Genomic DNA, 18,964 nt, shown 5'->3' with positions numbered 1-18,964 from the left:
CTTCATCGTAGTCCGCTTTGGGCCAAATGACATTTCGTCGAAAGGACGTTTAGTCGAAGGGACATTTGGTCAAATGGAATTGGCTTTCTTATTATTTTCATTGATAATTTTTCTTTCACTCAATATATAAACAATTATTAGTTCACCTGGTTTGAGCTAATCACCGTGGAATTCATTAATCGATAGGCTTGATAGGCTTCCTACTTTTCACTTACATGCTGCTCACTTCTCGATTCTTGCTTCTCACTTGTCATTTTACACATCTCACTTGTCACTTTTCACTTCACTTCTCACTCACTTATCACTTTCCAATTCTTCTTATTTCTTTTGTGAAGCGTTAGGTGTGGATTGTCTCATTGCTCACTTCACATGTCGTAGTTATCACTACTCCCTACCTACTTCTTATTTTTTACTACGTGAATTCTGTGGCAAACTATTTCAACTATTAGACCAAACGGTATTCGGTCAAATGGCATGTGACCAAAGACTAGTCTTTGATGTCACCCAATAATTGAGGTTCACAATGGTTTTATTAAACATTTAACAGTTTTTGTATTTTATAAGGAATGTTATGCTTTCGACGTTAAAAAATGATCTTGATAAAGGCCGAATTAAACAGGCTCTAAAAGTCGAGCAAAACACACACTAAAACTCATAAAACCAAAAATTCTTAAAATAGATCTCTCAGTCGTAATTTTTAAGTAAACTTTGCAACCTTCAGATAACAGAAAATCATTTATTTTTTAAATCAATCGTTATGAGAAATGCTGAAATTGACCACCCTAATAACCACCCTTCCTGGAATTTAATACCCATACAACAACCTGTTGCCATGACTGCGCCATCATGGCCTGCTGTGCTGCGTGTTCTTTCCAACATCGAACAACAGCCATCCATCACCTTCGACGCCACTTCCCTGACAAAAGACCCACAATGAATGCAACCGTTTGCTCGTGCGTTCTCTCCAAGTTGAGACCTCTTCTGTACAGAGAATGTTCGCTTACATTGCATCACAATTTGCGCCTTCTTCCTCGTCTGCTCGACAGCGAAGAAAAGGACCATGCTAAACCACACAAAACTGGTGCAATTAGAAAGCACCGCATGAACCCTTCATCGGCACTGCATCGTCAAATAATGAAGATGCCAATTGTATGGCAAAATTAACCACAAAAGACGATTCCATGTGCTGAAGGTGCATGTGAATGAATGATCTACGTTTTACATAAAACACGACTCCAGAGCTACACTCATGTATGCAGGTATCTGCATTTCAAAATCGGTATGGCAAATGCGACCAGAAAGTGACAATAAAATAACAGAAAACGGCATGCTTCGATGGTCATTCCAAGCCTATTGCTACTGCGCCGTTTTGTATTTAATTCATTTCGGACTTGGGACCCCATGCAAATGCGGCGGTCGTCGTCAACGCCGCAAGTACGAACCAACCCAACAAAAATGTGCACCTTTGCATGCATGCGGATGAACAAAAAAAAAACACCAGAAAAAATGAGACGGAAAACGAAGGAACCACGCAAGATAAAAGAGCTAAACAAACCGGCGCGAGAGAGACTCCAGCTAGAAGACACTTCAGTGTCCCGTTGATTATGAGGATTGCGGGGGTGGTGAGGCAAGCGGTAAACAAATCGCGAGATCGTGTCGGTGTCTGTGCTGTGCTGTGCTGCAGCGAACGAAACCAAGAAAAAGAACAAGAATGATCTTTTCGCAGCCGTCGTCGTCGTCGCGAGTCCGTACGATCGCGTCGATCGTTTCGGAACGTTTTTCTCTCTCCCGTTTCGCCGACTCAGGAAAAAAAGGCTCGAGCAGGTTCTGCCCCCTAGCGGTGGCTGCTGCTGATGGGCTTTTGCTTTTGCCTGTGCTGTGTGTCACAGTGCATCTCTCCTCAAGTAGTATAGTGAGGTTCCGTTTCGATCGCCGTCATCGGGACGGGTCGGTCGGGTCAGTTCAGTTGCTTTCCGAAGCTTCACCGTTTAGGATCAACGCAGAAGGCTTTCTTCGGAGAAACGTCGTCGTGGTCGTCGCGCGGTGGAAAGTGTGCAGAACGCGAACGAGAAGAGGAAACGACGACGGAGCTATTTTTCATTATTTTGCTGTGTGTGGTGCTTTGCAACTGAACGGAGCGCGCGATCCCTGAAAAAGGATCAAGTTACGTTGCTTCAAGTCTCGGAAAAGGGCAGCAGATGTTTCTGCTGAATGGCTGAGATGGTTGCTGCTTGCGTGGTTTAAGTGAGTTTGGGTGTCCTCAGGTTGCCAATGGCGACGAATTGCTCGGATTGATCGAATTTAGTTCGAAAGTTGACCTTTCAAAAGTGCGATCATTAGATGCGCGATTTGTTGTGTGCCTTGTGGGGTTCTGGAACGACAAAAAGTCGTGATCGCGTTTCAGTTTCGCTCCGAGCTCTGTGTATTTGTGCGTGAAACGGAGCAGGGAAACCACGCGACCGTGTGCCGTTTGTCGTTTAGCTACCGTTCCCTTTTTTTTCTGTCGAACCTCGAAGGGCGTGTATATGACGACGGATAACAAACGACGGTAGATGCACTGAACTACCACCATCAACGCGCGGGTGATAAAAAGGCCACTCCGGTAAAGGGCTTTTTGTTTGTGTGGATGGCTGACCAGCAGCGGTCAGTGCGTGTGACCAGTGTACAGTGCCCTCCCGGTTTTGGCAACCAAACGTGGCAATGTAAACATACTTGGGACGAATTGTTGCTCCATGTCGCTTTTGACGTAGGACTACGTCTATATTTTCTATATTGGGGTACACTTTACGATTGCGAAAATCGGGGACCGTCACGAAAATATGATAGACTTTAAACTTTAATATCTCAGCCGTTTCTCGATGGATTTTCAATTTTTCTGGACCATTCGATCAAGGATGAGTCAACGCTTCTTTGTATTTATATGAAAATACTATTTTTTAACTATTTATTACTGATAATTGATAAAAAGTTTAGAAATAGGTAAACTAACCAATCACGTACATGCATCACTAGCACAGACAACAAAAATCAATCACTTGCGGGTTTGGATCTAATCCTCAGTTTGAACAAAATTTTACGCAGAACGTACGCATCAAAGCGATCGCAGCGGAGCGGACACAGCATCACGGAGACGCTAATAACATTTTCAAAGAAAATCCATCGCATTGGTGGGGGTGCTCGATGTGTTGCTGCAGAACATTCAAGCTCAACGAACCAGCATTTTATATGAAGAAAGTGTTGACCATAAAAATACACAGTGCCAGTGCCGATGCTGAAAATTTATTACAAATTGTGGTGTCAGTTAGTTGGAAAGCAGCATTGGGAAAAGAAAATTGGTTCTTCTCAGGACCAACATTTTATGAAAAGAAAGAGTTAATTGCGAAAATGGACTGTTTCGGTGGCATCGGTTTTGGCGTGGTAGCTTGGTTGCTGTTAGTGATTCCATCCATTAAAATTCACTTCATCATCTCCTTCCGACGCGCTATCAAATTCGCTATTTACGATTGAGTTTTGCACTTTGAAGAAAGTTTATTTCGGATAGTCGGATCAACCTTCTTTTGTATAAAATGGTGGCTTTTGTATAATATCAATGAAGACGCCACATTAGTGGAAACTTTCTACAGCAAGTACCCATCGGTGAACGTCGCTCGGACTAAAAGATGCCAAGAGATAATGTTTGGTAATATGAAGAAACTTCGTCTTGAGTCAAATTTCTGCTGTTATTCCTCGCAACAATACGCATTCTGGATAAACAACATCTCTTAACCGAATTCAGAATTATACGAGAAAGTTTCATAGGATTCTTAGAATTTGTCATTCTCCGAATGGTCCGTTGTCTGCGGAATCCCGATCGAAATGGCTCGCGCGCGCCGAAAAGCAGTTTTCTTATATCTAATTAAGTAATTCCATTAGCCCCGCCCCTTCATTAATCGTTATGAGTGCACATTTTATTTACACCCATATCATATCACAAAAAGGCGGGGCTAACGGGCTTGATTTATTGAATACAAGAAAGCTGCTGTCCGGCGCGCGCGAGCCATTTTGATTCGAGCGGTTCGACATTCGATGCAGCGGAGCGGACACAGCAGCATGATGGAGTGGGTGGCAGTGTGGCAATGCTGAAAATTTATTTCAAATTTTGGAGGCTGAGCGAAAAATCATCAAGTGGCGGTCGGACAGTTGTCGACAAGCGATTGGATGCAGTTAGTTATTGTAAAGACGCATTGGAAAAAGAAAATTGGTTCTTCTCAGGACCAGCATTTTATGGAAAGAAATGGACTGTTTCGAAGGCATCGGGTTTGGCGTGGTAGCTTGGTTGCTGTTAGTGATCCCATCCATTCAAATTTACTGCATCATCTCCCTCCGACGCGCTATCAAATTCGCTATTTACGATTGAGTTTTGTACTTTGAAGAAAGATTATTTCGGATAGTCGGATCAACCTTCTTTTGTATAAAATGGTGGCTTTTGTATAAAATCAATGAAGACGCCACCTCAGTGGAAACTATCTACAGCAACCACCCATCGGCGAACGTCGCTCGGACAGACAGATGCCAAGAGATAATGTTTTGTAATATGAAGAAACTTCGTCTTGAGTCAAATTTCTGTTGTTATTCCTCGCAACAATACGCATCTTAGATAACCAACATATCATAACCAAATTCAGAATCTTGCGAGAAAATTTCATAGGATTCTTAGAATTTGTCATTCTCCGAACGGTCCGTTGTCTGCTGCGGAATCCCGATCAAAATGGCTCGCGCGTAGGAATGGGCGATACCGATATGATATATCGGGAATCGATATTTTCGCTCCGATTAATCGATATTTTGTATCGATTTTTTTAAGTTCGATATATGACCTGATATCGGATTTCGATTTTTTCAAAGTAAAAAAATAGCACATTAGGCACAATCTGTTTTAAACAGCGAATCTTTGGCGTGTGTGACCTAAAATTTTCATTTTTTTTTGCTCGTGCTTTTAATTTTTCGGGCGTATCGATATATCGGAATATCGATGTTTCAACGCCGATATTTTTTGATATTTCGATAATAAAAACATCGATTCGGCAGTATCGATATTTTTCCGAAAAACGCCCATTCCTACTCGCGACGGCTGGAAAGAAGCTTTCTTATATCTAATGAAGAAATTCCATTATCCCCGCCCCTTCAATAATCCATATGAGACCACATTATATTTACAACCATAGAGAACACAAAGGGGCGGGATAACGGGCTTAATTCATTGAATACAAGAAAGCTGCTGTCCCGCGCGAGCCGTTTGGATCGGGATTCCGCGGAAAGGGCGGAATGAGCGGTTCGACTAAGTTTGATGCGGCGGAGCAGACACAGCAGCATGAAGGCGTGGATAGCAGTGGCAATGCTGAAAATTAAGTCCAATGGTGGAGGCTTAGCGAAAAATCATCAAGTGGTGGTCGGACAATTTCAACGCAAAGTGCAGACAAGTTTGGATGCAGTTTTGAATTGGAAAGACGCATTGGGAAAAGAAAATTAGTTCTTCTCTGGACCAGCATTTAATAGATAGAAAGAGTTAATTGCGAAAATGGATTGTTTCGGCGGCATCGGGCTTAGCGTGATAGCTTGGTTGCTATTAGTGATTCCATCCGTTCAAATTAACGGTGGTGACGAAATCGAGGTGGTTGAAGAATTCGTGTACTTGGGCTCACTGGTGACCGCCGATAACGATACCAGCAGAGAAATTCGGAGGCGTATAGTGGCTGGAAATCGTACATACTTTGGACTTCGCAAGACGCTCCGATCGAATAGAGTTCGCCGCCGTATCAAACTGACAATCTACAAAACACTCATTAGACCGGTAGTCCTCTACGGACACGAGACCTGGACGATGCTCGTGGAGGACCAACGCGCACTGGGAGTTTTTGAAAGGAAAGTGTTGCGTACCATCTATGGTGGGGTGCAGATGGCGGACGGTACGTGGAGGAGGCGAATGAACCACGAGTTGCATCAGCTGTTGGGAGAACCATCCATCGTTCACACCGCGAAAATCGGACGACTGCGATGGGCCGGGCACGTAGCCAGAATGTCGGACAGTAATCCGGTGAAAATGGTTCTCGACAACGATCCGACGGGAACAAGAAGGCGAGGTGCACAGCGGGCAAGGTGGATCGATCAGGTGGAGGACGACGATTTGCGGACCCTCCGCAGACTGCGTGATTGGCGAAGTGCAGCAATGGACCGAGCTGAACGGAGAAGACTTTTATGTGCAGCACAGGCCACTCCGGCCTTAGTCTGATAATAAATAAATAAATCCGTTCAAATTAATTACATCATTTCCCTACGCCGCGCTATCAAATTTGCTAGTTACGATTGAGTTTTGCATTTTGAAGAAAGTTCATATGAGATGAACCGGTCAAGGGCCGAAAACCTCATTAATAAAGACAATAAAAAAAAAAAGAAAGTTCATATCGGATTGTCGGATCAACCTTCTTTTGTATAAAGACCTTTTTGGAGGACACCATCCTCAAAAATGGTCGAAATAAAGGAGAAATAAGCAGAATCAGAAGTGGCGTGAAACCAAACGCAAATATATTTATTTGTAACGTTTGGTTTTCGCCCGCGATGTAAGCGTACGTGGCAAAGTAAGGATTGTGATGTCCCCGACTGAAAGCCAGTCGAGTGGCTTCAGCGGCCGATGAGTCATGTTAATTCCACGGTTAGAGACTCAAAGTCCATCCATCTGGGAACAACTATTCGACTTCTTGATTCAGTTGGCCTCCGAGCAGTTTGCTCAATGTAAATAAAACGACACAAATTATTATGGCAAATACTATCAATTTCAAATAGCTACGGAGTCCTACGTCACTTTTGCGTACAACCCGATTGGGCTGCACCTTTGAGTTTTTAATGTCATTCTCGAAGTTCTGCTGGGAGAGGGCGTTTGTCCAAACGGGTTATTTCTCCATCAGTCGTCTGTTCAAGAATTCCTTTCATGTTCTCATGAAACATACAAAAACATGTTCCAGAATTTCTGCGAAAATTCCGTTTGTACGGAAGAAATTCTCTCCAAATTTTGGAAGAAACTCTCCGAATTCCTAATGAAATTATCTACGAATTTCGGACATTTTGACGTAAACTACTTCTAAGGGGAAGACTCAGATACAGGGTGTAAAACCGAAATTTCCAAATTTGAGACCGTCACGAAATTAGGATAGATTTCAAACGCTAATAGCGTCTTTATCTTTCGATGGATTTTCGAGATTTGCTTCAATAGATACGGAAACTCTCCAGCAATTTGCCAATTCTATTGATACTATTGATTATCAACGTTAAACTATTGAAAATGTTATTTCTTTCCAAAACGGGTGAAAAATTCAATTCCGTTCATAAATCCCCAACACGGACATCAAATTGGAGTAAGGTACGGGCCTTTTGATCCACTGTTTCGTTTTTCCTGTGTATAAAAAGCCCCATGTTTCGCGTGCGCACGTCATTTTCATTCTGGATGTCATGGAGAACGGACCAGAGCGGTTCCAGCGATAACGCCTGTGGTTTGGTCTGTTGTGGTAAAAACTCATGGACGATTCAAATCAAGCCCAACTCAGCACCTAAAAACTCATGGATGAGTTGAATCATCTTATGTTTTCTGTATGTATGTAGAATCACGAGCGTGCGTCAAACGAAGAAGCTGCAAAAATGTACTCGCATGGAGTACTATCTACTAAAATTATATCTTTCTCTGAATCGTGATCTCGTGATTCTACTACCGACGGAAAGCAATCTGCCATCACCAAGCAATTAAGTTTTACTTTGATCAAAATTCATCTCGCCTCAAGTTGTGACTTACGAGCTACTTTCATTGATGGTAGCCAATCGTTAGTAGGGGAAATTACGGCTTTGGCAGATTTTCTTCTATTATTGTCAGGGTGTTTTCTGTAACTAATTATGCTCAAATTTGGCCTAAACATTCTTTGCATATCAAAGAATATTGTGGCCAAATTTCATAAAAATTGCTCTCCGCGACATCTGCTTTCTTGTTATCAATAAAGTTGAAGCTGTAGCCACGCCCTTTGGTGAGTGTGTGACGGTTACACAATATTTGCAGCCAAACCGGTCAACAAAGAGGCGGGACTAATGAGCCATCTTTATTGATTATAAGAAAACTGCTCTCCCGCGCGCGCGAGGCATTTCATTTGAAATGTCGCGGAAAGCGGTCCCAGCATCGACGGAGTTGGTGAGATAATTAATCGGTTCTTCTCAAGGCCACCATCCTATACAAAGGAAGAGGTGAGGCGAATATTATTCAAAGAGCAAATTAACCACTTGGCGACGCCATAATGTTGCCGTCCATAGCAGAATTACGAGTGCGCCCCGGGAGGAGATGCTACAAATATGAATTCGTATGGATGGCATCAGTGGCAGCCAGGTCAAATTTTCTCAAGATTCTTATTTGGTTTTGTTGCAGCTTGTGATTGGGGAGGTGAATTATTAACAATCAATTTTGATCAAAATTTATCTCACCTCAAGTTGTGACTTAAGAGCTACTTTCATTGATGGTAGCCAATCGTTAATAGGGGTAATTGCGGCTTTGGAGGGTTTTGTTCTATTATTGTCAGGGGGGTTTTCTGTAACTAATTATGCTAAAATTTGGTCTAAACATTTTTTGCATATCAAAGAATATTGTGGCCAGATTTCATAAAATTTGGTCAACAAAAACCCCCTGACAATAATAGAACAAAACCTGCCAAAGCCGTCATTCCCCCTACTTCATACAAGAAAATTTAAACTGAGCGCTGCTAATGTTAATGACGACGACCGCGCGACCCACACCATCGCCGGGAAGAAAATTTCCGGTAGGAGCTCCGCCGATGCCGAAGGTGGTACCACGGTCTGCTCTCCGCGACATCTCGAACGAAACGGCTCGCGAGCGCGAGAGAGCTGCTTTCTTGTAATCAATAAAGTTGAACCTGTAGCCACGCCCCTTTGGTGAGTGTGTGACGGTTACACAATATTTGCAGTCATACCGGACAACAAAGAGGCGGGACTAATTAGCCATCTTTATTGATTATAAGAAAACTGCTCTCCCGCGCGCGCGTGGCATTTCATTTGAAATGTCGCGGAGAGCTGTCCCTGCATCGGCACCCGGCGGAGTTGCTGAGCGAATTAATCGGTTCTTCTCAGGGCCACCATTCTATACAAACGAAGAGGCGAGGCGAATATTATTCAAAGAGGGAATTAGCCACTTGGCGACGCCATAATGTTGCCGTCCGTAGCAGAATCACGAGTGCGCCCCGGGGGGAGATTCTATATAATATGAATTCGTATGAATGGCATCAGTGGCCGCCAAGTGAAAAATGTCGGAAGTGCAATCACAAGCGTGCGTCGGAGGGAGTAGCTGGAGTAAATATATTCATATGAATGGTAAATTGGTAGTGTGATCGCACTTTGATGTGAACTACGTCTAAGGGGAAGACTCTGATACAGGGTATAAGATGAAAATTTCAAAATTGGGCACCGTCACGTAGTCATTTAAGATTTTAATAGATAATCTTTATCTTTTGATGGATTTTTAGGATTTATATATCAAACGCATCGGAAACTCTCCACCAATTTGCAAATGTTATTGAAATTTTTGATTATCAACGTTAAACTAGTGGAAATTTCAATTCTTTCCAAACCCAGTAAAAATTCAGACCCAATCAATAATCCTGCAACCCCAACACGGACATGAGGTTGTTATAAGTTACGGTCCTTTTCGCCCATCGCTCCATTTCTCTATGCATTAAAGACTCGTGTCTCATACGCGCGCGACATTTTCGTTCGAGCATTCTCAGAGAGCGGACACGATACTTCATTTGTAGCCTTGAACCAGCATTGGAGGCGATTGTCGGGCGGAGACAATGGCATCCAACAGCGATAGGCGGCAGTCAACGATGGTGGAGCGACACGGTCGGGACGGCAGTCTCACTGGAGTGAAAATTTTGCCAGCTTGCGGTCCAAGCGACAACGGCTGCCGCGTTGATGTTGGTCGCGTCGTCAATGGTAGAGCTGCGGTAATTTCTGATAGTGAATGGAGTCATTTAAAGTAAATCAATTCTTTGGATTACCATCATTACCTTGGAAAAATGATGTTAAGCTGAGAGGATTTTCCAAAGTGCAACAACTAGTGATCAGCACACTCTAGGCGTTCAGTAAAATCTTCTAGCAAGATTCTGAATTTGGTTATGTGCTGTCAGTGATTTCCAATGCGTACCATTGAGAAAAATAACAATATAAAATTTGTCAATTGGAGACAAACTTCGGTTGTTAGTTATAAAATTTAAATGCAAGGATGATATCAGTAGCAGTCAACTAAAATTCTCATTTTTGCTGTTAGGGATTGGAATTGCATATTATCTTTTTAGAACCAAAATTTTATACAAAAGAGTATTAACCGAAACTAATTTTATTCAAAGTTCAAATTATTATTTGCCTATATAGCTATATTGCCTATATAGAAATACACAAATTAAGTTAAGCTCATTTAGAAGATTTTTCGAAAAATAAGAAAAAACAACAATGAAATTGTTTTTTTTTCAAGTGAAAACCCTAACAAATTAAACAAACAAAACTAAACTTCTCATAAGGTTAAAAGACTGTTATTCTTCCATTTACTTCCACTATAGTCTTTTAACCTTGTAGCATTTCCCCTAAGACGCTCTAAAATAATTAATCATTAAACTTCTCATATTATATAAAATTCGAGAATTAAAATTTGACTTAGTTACATAAATATATCAGTTACTTTCAAAATGTAAATTTTTTATTGTCGTATCCAACAAATTTTATGTTTTGAATATTGTTCGAAACCAGTTTTGTCTCAAAAGTAATCAAAAGAACAATGTTATAATATTTATGAATGATGGGACTTGCTAGGTTCTTCATTTCACCAAACGGTTTTACGTAGTTTACGTCGGGCGGTCGTGTCTTGTACACAACCCTTATGATTTTTTTACCGAACTTTGGATGAACTTCTCTCCGAATTTCAGATGAAATACTCTCCAAATTTCGGATGAAATTATTTCAAAATTTCGGATGAAATTATCTCCATATTTCAGATGAAATTGTCTCCGAATTCAAAACAAAATTCTCTCAAATTTAGGATGAAGTTCTTTCCGAATTTTTGATGAAAATCACTTCGAATTTCGGATGAATTTCTCTCCAAATTTCGGATGAAATTCTCGTAGAATTTCAGATGAAATTCTCTCCGAGTTTCGGATTAGATTCTTTCTGAATTTCGGATGAACTTCTTCGAATTTCAGATGAAATTCTCTCCGAATTTAAGACGAAATTCTCTCCAATTTTGAAAGAAATTCTATCCAAAACTCACTTTGAAATATGAAAGAAATTCTGTTCGTTTGTATTACGAAATTCTCTCCAAATTTTGGAAGAAATTCTCTGAATTTTGAATGAAATTCTCTCCGATTTCCAAATGCAATCCTATTCGAATTTCAGACGAAATTCTATAGAAATTTCGGATGAAATTCTCTCCGAATTTCAGATGAAATTCTCTCCGAATTTCTGATGAAGTTCTCTGCGAATTTCGGATCAAATTCTCTCCGAATTTCGGATGAAATTCTCTCCGAATTTCGGATTAGGTTATCTCCGAATTCAAGACGAAATTCTCTTCAATTTCGGATGAAATTCTCTACAAATTTTTGATGAAATTCTCTCCGAATTTGGGATGAAATTCGCTCCGTGTTTTGGATTAAATTCATTCCGAATTTCAGATGAAATCCTCTCCGAATTTCGGATGATATTCTCTCCGAATTTCGAACGAAATTCTCTCAAAATTTCGGATGAAATTATCTTCAAATTTCAGATGAAATTCTCTCCGAATTTCGGATGAAATTCTTTCCATATTTCGGATGAAGTTCTCTCTGAATTCCGGATGAAATTCTCTCCGAATTCAAGACGAAATTCTATCAAATTTCGGATGAAATTCTCTCCAAATTTCGGATGAAAATTGTTTCGAATTTCGGATTTAATTCTTTCCGAATTTCGGATTAAATTCTTTCCGAATTTCGGAAGAAATTCTTTCCGAATTTCGGATGAAATTCTCTTCGAAATCAAGAAGAAATTCTTTCCAAATATCGGATGAAATTCTCTCCGATTTTCAAATGCAATCCTATTCGAATTTCGGACGAAATTCTATAAAAATTTAGGATGAAATTCTCTCCAAATTTTAGATGAAATTCTCTCCGAATTTCGGATGAAATTATTTCCGAATTCAAGACGAAATTCTCTTCAATTTCGGATGAAATTCTCTCCAAATTTTTGATGAAATTCTCTCCGAATTTGGGATGAAATTCTCTCCGTGTTTTTTTTATTAAAATCATTCCGAGTTTCGGATGAAATCCTCTACGAATTTCGGATGATTATTATCATTTATTCAGACTAAGGCCGAAGTGGCCTGTGCGAGGAGAGTCTTCTCCATTCGGCTCGGTCCATGGCTATACGTCGCCAACTACGCAGTCTACGGAGGTTCCGCAAGTCATCTTCAACCTGATCGATCCACCTTGCCCACTGTGCACCTCGCTTTCTTGTACCCGTCGGATCGTTGTCGAGAACCATTTTCACCGGGTTACTGTCCGACATTCTGGCCCGGTCCACCACAGTCGTCCGATTTTAGCGGTGTGAACGATGGATGGTTCACCCAGAAGCTCATGCAACTCGTGGTTCATACGCCTCTTCCACTTACCGTCCGCCATCTGCAATCCACCATAGATGGTACGCAGCGTTTTCCTTTCAAAAACTCCAAGTGCGCGTTGATCCTCCACCAGCATCGTCCAGGACTTGTGTCCGTAGAGGACTACCGGACTAATGAGCGTTTTGTAGATTGTCAGTTTGGTACGGCGGCGAACTCTATTCGATCGGAGCGTCTTGCTGAGTCCAAAGTACGTACGATTTCCAGCCACTATGCGTCTCCGAATTTCTCTGCTGGTATCATATTCGGCAGTCACCAGTGAGCCCAAGTACACAAATTCTTCTACCACCTCGATTTCGTCACCACCGAAGCAAACTCGAAGCTCACATTGTCTTCTCTTGAACCCCTTACTATCATGTACTTCGTCTTCGACGCGTTGATCACTAGTCCGATCCGATTAGCTTCCCTTTTCAGTCTGATGTAGGCTTCCACCATCTTCTCAAAGTTACGTGCCATAATATCTATGTCGTCGGCGAAGCCAAATAGCTGGACGGACTTATTCAAAATTGTACCACTCGTGTTAATCCCTGCTCTTCGTATCACTCCTTCCAAAGCGATGTTGAATAGCAGACACGAAAGACCATCACCTTGCCGTAACCCTCTGCGGGAAGGGACTCGAGAATGCCCCTGAAACTCGAACTACGCACATTACCCGATCCATCGTCGCTTTGATCAACTGTGTCAGTTTATCCGGTAATCCGTGTTCGTGCATTAGCTTCCATAGCTGGTCCCGATCGATTGTATCATATGCGGCTTTGAAGTCGATGAATAGATGATGTGTGGGCACGTTGTATTCGCGGCATTTCTGTAGTACTTGGCGAATGGCGGACACCTGGTCCGTGGTGGAGCGTTCCCCCATAAAACCCGCCTGGTACTGCCCCACGAACTCCCTTGTAATTGCTGGTAGTCGACGGCATAAAATTTGGGAGAGTACCTTGTAGGCGGCGTTCAGCAATGTGAATGCGCGGTAGGTGCTACAATCCAGCTTATCGCCCTTTTTGTAGATGGGACACACGACACCTTCCATCCACTCCTGCGGCAGAACTTCATCCTTCCAGATCTTGGTAATGCCCCAGCGCAGCGCTCTAGCCAGTGCCTTCAGCCGGTTTGTTGTTCTTCAGCCGGCCAATCTCCTTCTGGATTTCCTGGAGATCTGGAGCCGGTAAAATTATGTCCTGCGCGCGTTCTCCCAGGTCCATCATCATACCGCCATCTTCGTCTGCCACATCACCATTCAGGTGTTCTACGTAGTGCTGCCACCACCTTCGGATCATCTCACGCTCGTTCGTAAGAAAGTTCCCGTTTATGCCCTTACACATATCGGGCTGTGGCACGTGGCCCTTACGTGCACGGTTCAACTTCTCATAGAACTTTCGAGCGTTATTAGCGCGGTACAGTTGCTCCGTCTCTTCACGCTCTCGATCTTCCTGCTGGCCCTTTTACCCCGGGAAAATCGAGTTTTGTCTGTTCCGCGCCCGTTTATATCCTCGTTCGCCCTCGTGGGCAGCAACCTCGCCCTGCATTCTTCTCTTCCACTAACTGCTCACATTCGCCGTTATACCAGTCGTTTCTGTGATCCGGGGCACCGTGCCAAGTGCAGCATCGAAGCATTGTACACCGTCGAGGGGTTTGAGCGTAGGCATACTGCATCGAGATAGTGGTCGGATTCAATATCCGATTTTTTTTTATGAAATTCTCTCCGTGTTTTGGATTAAATTCATTCCAAATTTCGAATGATATTCTCTCCGAATTTCGGACGAAATTCTCTCAAAATTTCGGATGAAATTCTTTTCGAATTTCGGACTAAATTCTTTCTGCATTTCGGATTAAATTCTTTCCAATTTTCGGACGAAGTTATCTCCGAATTCCGGATGAAATTTTCTTCGAAATCAAGAAGAAATTCTCTCCAAATTTCAGATGAAATTCTATCCGAATTTCGGATGAAATTCTATCCGAATTTCGGATGAAATTCTATCCGAATTTCAGATGAAATTCTCTCCGAATATCGGATGAATTCTCTCCGAATTTCGGATGAAATTCTCTCCGAATTTCGGATGAAATTCTATCCGAATTTCAGATGAAATTCTCTCCGAATATCGGATGAATTCTCTCCGAATTTCGGATGAAATTTTCTCCGGATTTCTGATGAAATTCTTTCCGAAATTCAAACCAAATTTTGGAAGAAATTCTCTTCGTTTGTACGGAAGAAATTGTCTCCAAATTTGGGAGAAAAAAAATTCTCTGAATTTCGAATGAAATTCTCTCCGATTTTCGGGAGAAATTCCTCCGAATTTCGGGAGAAATTCTCTTCGAATTACGGACGTTTTTTTTTCTAAATTCTGGATGAATTTCTCTCCAAATGTCCGATAAAATTCTCTCCGATTTCGAATGAAATTCTTCTCGAATTTCAGAACAAATTCGTCCCGAATTTCGGAATAAATTTTCTGAATTTCGGATTTAGTAAGAATTTCACTCTTAATTTCGAAATAAATATTTCATCAATTTCTCACAATCCATTTGACTACCACCACATAGCGGATCTTGCCAAAACCGAACCGGCACTGTTTGCAGTTGGGTTGCACCCGAATGCTAATTGATTGTTGAATGCGCGCGCCCATAGTTTAGCCGATTAGCGCTCCGCAGTGCCCATCGATCGATCGTTTGTTGTTCATCAGAAACCTGCCCATAAGGCCTGGGGGAGAAAGTTATTTCTATGGAAGTGTTTCAAAAATGTATTCCTCTAGCTAGGTGCAACAACAGTTGTGCGTTCCTGTTGAGCCCGATGTGATGTGATGCGATCCGACTCTGATTGCCAGCTGTTGCAAGTGCGTCCCAAGAAAAAAGAAGCCCCACATTTCGGGAAAATGTTGTGACCTGCCATTGGTTGGGATTTTGCCTGAGAAGAGGAAACCTTACCTTGTGGATGCTGTAGTGACGATGGACGCAGCCCGTCCAGAAGGGGTCGAAACTAGTGAAGAGTGCAAACAGTAGTGACAGAAAGAAGAAGAGGAAGATCGACGAGTCTCGCTCGTCCCGTCCGGTTCCATCAGAATCCACCGTGTCCGAGAGTGTCTGGCATCTGTGGCTGCAACGGCGGCGGCGGTGGCGGTGCCTTCTTTAGTGGTGTGAGCGCGAGTGCAAAAGGGTTTAGCGGTAAGAGAGCGCAAAGCAGCAGAAGAAAACCGCAGCAGCACCAGGCATCGTTTGCGTGGTTTGCTTAGAAGCGATCTTGGAAGAGTATAGGCTGGGAGTGAGCAGCGTCGTTGTCGCCGCCATCAACCCGAGAAAGGCTCGAAGCGGGCGGGCGGGAGGAGTTTTGAGAAAGAATCTGCAAGGAGCATAATATGACTGATTGGTGGTGAAGTGCCTTCGGCAAAAGAGGTAGGTTTTGCGGTGCCCGTTGGGCACGTTTCCTAATTTGGACTTAGTTCATTAGTTTTTGCAGTTCTCAGTTTGCTATTCTTTTTATTTTTTTCACAAGAAACTTTCAATCGTGTTTCCATTTTGCAATAACAATTTAAATTATGCAGATGAATTGGTTTTCCTAATCTGCTCAGCCAACTTCCACACTTTTACTGGGATTTGGTCAAATTACTTTCTCGTTTTGTCATAAAACCAAGATGAGCTGTATTTCATATTATGAGCTGCAATGTACAATTGGTCACAATTGAATTGAACTGCTTTGATATAAAAATACAAATTTCTCTCATGCGCTATTACTACCCATGATCGCATATTTGTAACACTCGCAGTTTTGTCTGTGAATCGTTCAGAAAGCTCAATTTACTACACCTAATCCCACAACAGTAAAATAGACTTTACTATCTTGCTAATCTGTGGTAAAGTCTTACTGTGTGTAGAGTCCCGGTATAGAGGGGGGAGGGGGTTTATGCCTTTGCGGCTCATTTGCTTGCTTGTTAACTTTTTTGCGGCTTGTTAACATCACTCAATATCCTCAGAATTAAACTGATTTGTAGTAGTGGTGTGATTCAGTCAATACGTGTCTAATTTTCATATTCATTGTACTAATTATAGATAAATGCGTGGTGTAGACTGAAGATTCTTAATCGCGATGTCCTTTAATCATATCCAAGGATGTTATGGATCATTTAGTAATCTGCCTTTGATCATTTAGTAGTTTGTCAATAACTCATTCCAGAGGCTAAATTTGAAAATGTGTTGTATGGTGGATTTCTACTGCAAAGGTTTATCTAAAACTCTGCCATACAGATCGTTGTTTGAATTTCACTAATAACGGGGCTATAGCACTAGTAGCAGTAACTTAGACTAAATGATTGCATATTTTGTCATCATTTAGTATAAGTATAGCAACTAACACCGTAATTTTTTGAAGAGTGGAATTCGAACATCGACCTGTAAAGGAGAGTTGTAGAAAAACTTTCGAACTAAAAGTCCACCATACAATACATTTTCAAATTAGGCCTCTGAAATGAGCTATTGACAAGCTACTTAATGATCGAACGCAGATTACTAAATGATCGATAACGTCCTTGATCGTATCTGGTTTGAACGAATTTTATTATATTTTCATGAATTATGCACAAGGTTTTCTATATCAGCATTGAGCAGTTTTTGGATCTTTTTATTTACGTTTGTATTACATGCGGAAAGCTTCGAAAACGTTTAAAAAAGAGGCAGTGCTCCAATTTCATGATAATTATCTGATATTCCTATTCCTATTTTTATATGTATGTATTCCTATTTTAAGAGCACCTTCAAAAGGTTGCGACGGCCGTACCATAATTACGTAAGGGCTAACGGGGTAAGGAGGATGTCGGTTATTTACCCATATTAATCTACCTGGTGGTGCTTTTCTCGCGCATTATGAAAATGAGAAAAACATATAAGAGAGGTCAAATTTGCACTTTAGGTGGGATAGATTTTACTTTTTTCTTCAATTTATGTCTATTTGCGGTCATTTGAGTGCATTGCATCGATTTCTGAAAAAAAAAAATTGTTTTTGCATTTTTTTTCCACCCTTGGACCTTGTCAAAAAAAACCAATGTTTTTGCAATAACTCTGGAATGCAATAGCCGATCGAAATTTTCAATAGGAAAACAACTAGACCGCAATCCGCGTCGATTGCAACTTGTTGCGAGCGAATTGGATAATGCTAAGTACCAAAAAGTGTGTCTCACATTTTTGTACACACACATACAGACATCACCTCAATTCGTCGAACTGAGTCGATTGGTATATAACACTATGGGTCTCCGAGCCTTCTATCAAAAGTTCGGTTTTGAAGTGATCCTATAGCCTTTACGTATACTTTGTATACGAGAAAGGCAAAAACATATTTTCAATAAAAAAAATCTTACATGGTGAGACGGTGAGTTGAAAATCTCAGGAAAATCCTTCACTTAATAAAGGTAGAAACGAAGATGATTTGTTGATATTGTGGGGACCATAAAAAAGATTAATGCAATCTTAACCGTTGTGAGAGTTAAATAATCTTAATATTTTCGTACTAAAAAGTTGTGGCTCCGCAAAGTATCATACACGACTGAACCCACCAAATAAAATAAAACTAGGGGAACCTCCACAAATTACGTAACGCTTAGAGGAGGGGGTGAGTTGCCTGAAGTGTGACGGTCCATACAAAATTTCCAGATGCTTCATACAAAAAGTGTGACATAGGGGGGAGGGGGTTGAAAAAGTCCAATTTTTGCGTTACGTAATTAATGGATCTTTACTAGTTAAAAAATCCTAATATTTGCACTAAGATTAAGATTTTTGTCAATTTTTTTCTTCGTTTTATATTCCTGGAAATATTTTAATGATTTTAAAAAAAAATCATTGAGATCCGGAAGGAGTTATAATAAAGGACACGTGAAAACCGAATTTTATTAAGATTTCGTGAACATACTTGATACTGTTCTTCCAGTGGAAAACCGAAGATAGCCGAAGACTGCAACTGCATTGCGAGTAGTGCCCCATCATGCACACTTCTCGCGAAGTAGCTGAAACATCCGGAAAGGGGGGAAAATACGACTGTTAATCTAGCTCAGTTCGATTTTCAACAGGAATTATAATATAAATACTGTGAGAAAATCTTGTAAGTTTCTTGTAAGTAAATTTTCCAGCTTCATTTAATTTAAATCCAATCGTAGTTGAATGTCAGAACAGGAATGTATATTTTTTTCAAGCAATCTTGTTCTTCAAATTGGATTAATAATTAAACCAGATTGTTATCACGGTTTGCAAACATTTAATCAATTAATGGCA

General features: G+C 41.3%; 1 protein-coding gene across 3 annotated transcripts in view; it reads left to right on the top strand.

Moving 5' to 3' along the window:
• The first annotated feature begins 1,943 nt into the window (after positions 1–1,943).
• LOC134207776 (uncharacterized) overlaps positions 1,944–18,964 on the top strand; it is a 322,722-nt gene continuing 305,701 nt past the window's right edge. Inside the window, exons 1-2 of one of the 3 annotated variants that reach the window (XM_062683672.1) lie at positions 1,944–2,244; positions 15,467–16,099. The gene's annotated coding sequence lies outside the window, so the exon portion shown is untranslated. Of the gene's footprint in view, positions 2,245–15,462; positions 16,100–18,964 lie in introns of all 3 variants that reach the window. The other 2 variants (XM_062683671.1, XM_062683673.1) reach the window with 2 other exon arrangements.

This window comes from Armigeres subalbatus, chromosome 1, assembly GCF_024139115.2.
Source record: "Armigeres subalbatus isolate Guangzhou_Male chromosome 1, GZ_Asu_2, whole genome shotgun sequence".
Classification (NCBI taxonomy): domain Eukaryota; kingdom Metazoa; phylum Arthropoda; class Insecta; order Diptera; family Culicidae; genus Armigeres; species Armigeres subalbatus.
The sequence above is the reverse complement of the archived record's forward strand: the minus strand, read 5'-3'. Positions and strand labels throughout refer to the sequence as shown.